Raw genomic sequence first — 6,558 nt, 5'->3', positions numbered from 1 at the left:
CAATTAAGAAAGGACCAGAAAGTATCAAGTGAGCACCAGATATCCCCCCCACCCAGGGATTCTAGATTGGGACTCTTCCAGTTGTGAATGGTTCAGTCGCTGCTTTGGCTCCTCCTTGGCTCAGCACACACCTGCAGTTCATCTGGAATCATTAACACACACACACACACACACACACAACTGAGGGGAGGTGAGGTGAGGTGTGAGGTGATTGGTCAGAAGCTGCTAAACAACATGTATGTGACTTTTTTAATAACATTAATTTATTACTTACGCAAATATAACCCCAAAGTCTTAAAGTTGGTTCTGCAAGTTCATTCGATTAAAGGTAAGGGTTCTGTGTGAGTTTTATATAGAACCCGTTGTATGTTCTTGGCATGGTGAAGGGGTTCTTATGTTGTACATGGGTTTATATAAAACATTTCTGTAAATGGTTCTATGCAGAACCACAGATGGTTTTTGTGCTGTTACAAACTGGTCGCCGTGACGACAGAAGGCATGAACAGGAGGCTGCATTAAGCTTTTGCAATTTATAACACTCTGGGGGCTGATTTTGAGATTAAAAACCTGAGCTTTAGGCCCCTTCCTGACTGTGCTCACGACCAGGGTCGGCTACTATTTAACAGCACTGTTTTACAAAGCTCCGCCCCTTTCGAGCCACCATAGCAGTGATAGCAACCAGTTTAAGTATATAAGTATATAATGTATTTGTTCCTGAAATCTCCAGCACAAATGTATTCACCGCTGCAAACACCATTGAAATGAAGAGGATTCTGCTCATTTCAGCATCTAAAGTCCAGACTCGCGACATGCTAACGCTGCGTGTCATTGTGACGTATCACGGATGCATGTCGGACAAAAACTAACCAGCATGCACTGCACCAAAACAGGCGACGGTTGGTCTGTGCAGTGCCAGGTGAAGTCAAACAAGCCTATTCTTTTTTTCTATTTATTATCTGAGGACATGGAGCACTTCAGTGTTGTCCCGCCTCGTGGCCTAAGAGTCTCCAATCACAGCTCTGAACCTGTCTGTGTCTCTCCAATCACAACACTAGACCCACGTTTAAGACGACGTTAAATGGAGCCAAACTGACAAATCCTGAGGTTTCTTTACATTTGGTCAAGGCCTAGGCTTCATAATCTCTTTCAAAATAGGAAGTATATGTTAGTGTACACATCTCCTAGCATGTAATTCAGTTACTGGGAGCAAAGAAAATGTGTCGAGAAGAAGAAGGGCCTGTGAAAATGTGCCTGTTCTCGGGACTTTGCGTGTGTTCGCTGCGATGGTGCCGTGACCCTGGCTGGGCGCTCGTGTGCAGTAAAGCAGTCAGAGCCTGTGAGTGATGATGGTTTTGCAAGTGTCTGTTTAATGTGAAACAGAGCTGAGAAAGAGAAAGACGAGGAGAAGAGAGGAAATGAAAAGAATAGTTAACTGCACAGTGTTTGGAGTCTGACTTTTGCTTTTGCACTTGAGCTAAAAATGCTAATGTAGCTAACAAGCACTGAAAGGTCAGAGCTGTAAAATGATATTCACCAATATTAACATTACTTAGGGTCAGAATAAAATTTTATGGCAAGACATTGGTGGACAAGTTCTCACCCGTCGTGGCTTTTGAAATATATAATTTCTGTGAGGATTTGATTGTACGCTGCAATAGAAACATTAGTGAGTTGTTGGAGGATTAGCTGTGGACCACAAACACCACTTTCACTCTTTATGAAAGCACTGGATGGTGCTCCATTGCTCCAGAGAACACAGTTCCACTGCTACTAAGGTTTTATACGCCCCTGGCCCAGTGTGTTGACAATAGGATCGTGTTTGCTCTACAAAATGTACAACGAAGAGACTCCAAACACTGAAAAGCACCAACCAAGATGAGGATGTTGCTCTATTCCTGCTCCATAGGGGGGTAACACTGTCTTATTTTTAGCTGATCCTGGATTACTCAGGAGACGGCTAACTGCACTAGCGACAGCGCTACAAAACTAAACAGCTCCAGTTACAAATGAGTTTCTGTGGGAATTCAAACAGTGAAAAGTTACACTTACAAACAACTGTTGTTTTACCCCCTCAAACATTTCATTCCGTCTTAAAAACACTTAGCTTTGGAATCTAAACAACCAGAAAGAACTGTGATTGCTCACAATTATAGATGTTCCCTTTAAAGGGTGTTTGGGGGTCTCTACACTGTCTGAAAAAGGTAATGTGCAGGTACCGTGTGGTTCTCTGAAGGTACACACTGTAAATATCCCTTCACAGGTCCAGCAGGGGTCTTAAATCCAGTTGTGAAACATGTAGTTCCAGATTGATCTGTGTTTTCACAGTAGAAGTGTTTTAAATAGTTTAATTTATGAAGTTAAAAAACTGAAATGATTTTTGATCCTGAATTAAAAGCACTAAGATGGATCTTTGAGGGTCCCACAGTGGCGCTGTTTGTCTGAGAGGTTAGGTTCGATGGTGTGGTATAATGCTGTCTATAAAAACAATATCCATGAGAATAAAGTCTGAAGGAGAAAAGGAAGGGCTTCTATGGGGTCCGTGGTTAAGAGAATTAAACGTGTAAGGGATGTCATAGACCACGCCCATAACACCATAGGCATACAGTCATGTGCAAAAGTTTGGGGACACTAGTAAAGAATAAATATCAGCCATTGTATATACTCTGGAGATCCTGGATTGTTTTGGGCTAAAACTGATGCCCACTTTGAGCAAATCTGCTCAACAACTGTCCATTAAAGTGTCTCTCCACTGGAATACCGCTGTGTGCCTTTGGACACTGGACATTGGTCTGCGGTGTCAAGGCTTTCTCAGTCCACTTCTTGTAGAGGCAATGTGAGAAAGAGAAGGAGGGGATGAAAGGTGGGATGGTGATAAGAAGGTGAAAGGCTGGATTATGTGGAGCAGGAGTGTATCGGACGCTTGGCCTTTGAAGCGACTAATTGGAACAGCATTGGTCTTGTCCCGGGAAGATCTGGATCACATTTTCATTTCTGACTCCTCTGTGGGCTCCACCTCCCCCACTCCCGTCTCTCTTCACGTGCCGATAACTCATCTTCCTCCCCTTTTGCCCCCGACGTGTTGCCCATCTGGGGCACTCTCTTTTTACCCCTGTGCTTCAGAGAGAACCCCCCTCCCCCCAGTACTCCGTCCCCGAGCGGGACGTCCCAGGCAGGTCGACATGGCGTCTCTTCACGCCTCGCACCTTGGACTTGAAAGCGGCTGCAGATTTACTTCCAAGGCGCCGCGTGGCCAGTCTTTGACCGTGCACTTTGTAATTCAAACAAATGTTTGAACCAAAGCGGGGAGGAGGGGGCAGAGAGGGAGGTGGAAGGCAGCAGTCAGTATCTGAGGTGTTACAGACAAGAGGCAAGTGCCCTCTCTCTTCTAAAAAAAAAAAGGAGAATCAGAAAAAGACCAGACTGCTACAAACAAATCTAATCAATTGAAATGGCTCAAATTACTTTAATTAAATTTAATAACATGTAATTAAATTAAAAATGACTAATAAACCATTACACTTTGTGTTGATTCATTTCTAAAATACAACCAAAACTACCAAATTAAAAGAATCATTTCAAATTAACAACAAATTAATTGAACATTATGATCTAAAGTGTATTTAATCAAATTATCCATAAGAAATATTCCAGAAAGTACTCTTTTAAAAATAATAAACCAGTAACCACTGTTCTCCTTGTGTCTGCATGGGTTTCCTCCGGGTGACTGTCTGTGAGGAGTGTGGTGTGTTCTCCCTGTGTCTGCGTGGGTTTCCTCCGGGTGACTGTCTTTGCACACGTTGGTAGGTGGATTGGCGACTCAAAAGTGTCCGAATGTGTGTGTGTCTGTGTTGCCCTGTGAAGGACTGGCGCCCCCTCCAGGGTGTATTCCCGCCTTGCGCCCAATGATTCCAGGTAGACTCTGGACCCACCGTGACCCTGAACTGGATAAGGGTTACAGATAATGGATGGATGGATGGATGAATTTGAGCATACACTTTTTCATTCAAAAGTTTAGATTCATCTGTTGTATTAATAACTGCTATGTTTTAATTCCATCTGCAAGCTACATTTTATTCGAATATAAGAATCACGTTTGATGGAGGACACAGATTTGCCTGAATTTAGACGACGAAATGGCCACGTTCTTCCTTTGCGATGTCAAGCCTTTGTGGTTGTTTGTGTGTTGACTCAGATGGTTAGGTCATGTATCGCTGTAGTGCTGTGATCCCAAAGAATGGCCCGAGATCCTGGACACCTGACACCTGTGCACCAGTGGTCAGTCCCAGTTTTAGACTTGGTTTGGACCCGGGGGGAGTAATGATGCTGTTATCTTTCTCACCCACAAACTGCCGCATGCAAACGATTTGAACCCCGATTTGAGAAGTGTCACTGCGGTGGAACCCTCGAGGGTGCATTTTCTTTACCTTCATTTAGGGAACAGAACTGTACCTTACTCTACATTAACTGTGGATGTTAAAGTTGTGTTGGTTGTATTCGCCTCGTTTCATCTCCAGGACTTTTATTGTGTTCTTTTATTCTCCACAGTTGTATAATGAAAGATTACAGAGATCCCTCTCTCCTTCTGGAGAAGAGAATGTAATGAACCTTTAGGGAACATAACTGGACTCTAACACCACTGCTGTACCTTTAAAGATACACTACACTGTTAGTAGCTTCAGTGACAGTGATGTAAACTCTTTTTTCTGAGAGTGTATAGTTACAGACCCCTACAAATATTATCAAATGCCCAACGCCAAGCATCAGCAAGAGGCACATAACGCCCACCAACTCTGGGCTGTGGAACAGTGGAACTGTGTTCTCTGGAGTGATGGAGCGCCATCCAATACTGGGATGAGTTTTGCTCTCGTTTATTGCTTTCTCATGTCTCATATTTGTCTCATCTTTTCTTCTAAGGAATTACAGAGTAAAAAACCCTCCTCTGGGTCATCCCTGGCCCTAGCATCGCCTGAAAATCACGTTGGACCGACATTAGAGACGTGGACGCTGCATCCACTTGTCCTCAGTCAGAAACACACTCCTGACCCTTTGCTCCAGCAGAACCTCGGGGGTCTTCCTCCCACCACACGCCACGCCCAAGAACACGCACTCGAGCGACTGATCAACCTGCCGGCTGTGGCTGGATGCAGATGACCACAGGAAATCCATTGATTGTGACCTCCGTCGGTCAGCCTCTGTTTTCCTCTTACTCTTTATATGGTCATCGTCCTGAAGCCTTGAGCTCCGTGGATGAAAGAGCAGCTGCTTGTAACGTAAGACCTGGGAATAACTCGTTCACATTCATTCTCCCCGCTTCCTTTAGGAGCTGACCATCAGAGAGACGCAGTCCACTCACTCTCACTCTGCTCGGGTCTGACGCCTCGCACCGACACCACGAGAGCGCTTTGAGATTCAGACTGTGTTTGTTTTTATCTGTTCACACTATTCACAGACTCCTCCTTCATCCATCCATTCACTGTCTCACTCAGTCATCCATTCACACATCCACTGAAATCCATTGCTTGCATTTCTCCTGATTATTATTTGATCTGATTATATTTTGTAAATTTACAGCACTGTGGAAAAGTCTAAAGCACTTAAGGTGTAAGTTTAAAAAAAATATCCCTCCTTAAAAAACCTGACATTTTATTAAGGTGGCTGTCTATTTAACATAGTATTGGACTGAATATTCTACAACTTTAAACGTATAGTTATCAAGCAGTAAATAAACTAACGCTGCAATGATGTTAGTGGTTTTTGAAAAGACAAATTAAGTTTCTTCACAAATACACAGTGGAGCAGCAGATGGTGTCTCTGTCACAGCTCCAGGGTCCTGAAGGTTGTAGGTTTCAGTCCTGCTCTGGGTGACTGTCTGTGAGGAGTGTGGTGTGTTCTCCCTGTGTCTGTGTGGGTTTCCTCCGGGTGACTGTCTGTGAGGAGTGTGGTGTGTTCTCCCTGTGTCTGTGTGGGTTTCCTCCGGGTGACTGTCTGTGAGGAGTGTGGTGTGTTCTCCCTGTGTCTGTGTGGGTTTCCTCCGGGTGACTGTCTGTGAGGAGTGTGGTGTGTTCTCCCTGTGTCTGTGTGGGTTTCCTCCGGGTGACTGTCTGTGAGGAGTGTGGTGTGTTCTCCCTGTGTCTGCGTGGGTTTCCTCCAGGTGACTGTCTGTGAGGAGTGTGGTGTGTTCTCTCTGTGTCTGCGTGGGTTTCCTCCGGGTGACTGTCTGTGAGGAGTGTGGTGTGTTCTCTCTGTGTCTGCGTGGGTTTCCTCCGGGTGACTGTCTGTGAGGAGTGTGGTGTGTTCTCCCTGTGTCTGTGTGGGTTTCCTCCGGGTGCTCCGGTTTCCTCCCACAGTCCAAAAACACACGTTGGTAGGTGGATTGGCGACTCAAAAGTGTCTGTAGGTGTGAGTGTGTGAGTGAATGTGTGTGTCTGTGTTGCCCTGTGAAGGACTGGCGCCCCCTCCAGGGTGCATTCCCGCCTTGCGCCCAATGATTCCAGTTAGTCTCCGGACCCACCATGACCCTGAACTGGATAAGGGTTACAGATAATGAATGAATGAATG

At 45.0% G+C, this 6,558-nt stretch overlaps 1 long non-coding RNA gene across 2 annotated transcripts; it reads left to right on the top strand.

Moving 5' to 3' along the window:
- The first annotated feature begins 154 nt into the window (after nt 1-154).
- On the top strand, nt 155-5,943 carry LOC136709182 (uncharacterized). 2 transcript variants are annotated; one of them, XR_010804457.1, is made up of 3 exons: nt 155-236; nt 4,915-5,184; nt 5,321-5,943. It is a non-coding gene; the product is annotated as an uncharacterized lncRNA (long non-coding RNA). The 2 variants fall into 2 exon arrangements; XR_010804458.1 differs by having other exon boundaries at nt 196-328.
- Nucleotides 5,944-6,558: the final 615 nt, after the last annotated feature.

This window comes from Hoplias malabaricus, chromosome 11 (assembly GCF_029633855.1).
Source record: "Hoplias malabaricus isolate fHopMal1 chromosome 11, fHopMal1.hap1, whole genome shotgun sequence".
Lineage (NCBI taxonomy): Eukaryota > Metazoa > Chordata > Actinopteri > Characiformes > Erythrinidae > Hoplias > Hoplias malabaricus.
This window is presented reverse-complemented; position numbering and strand designations above follow the sequence as displayed.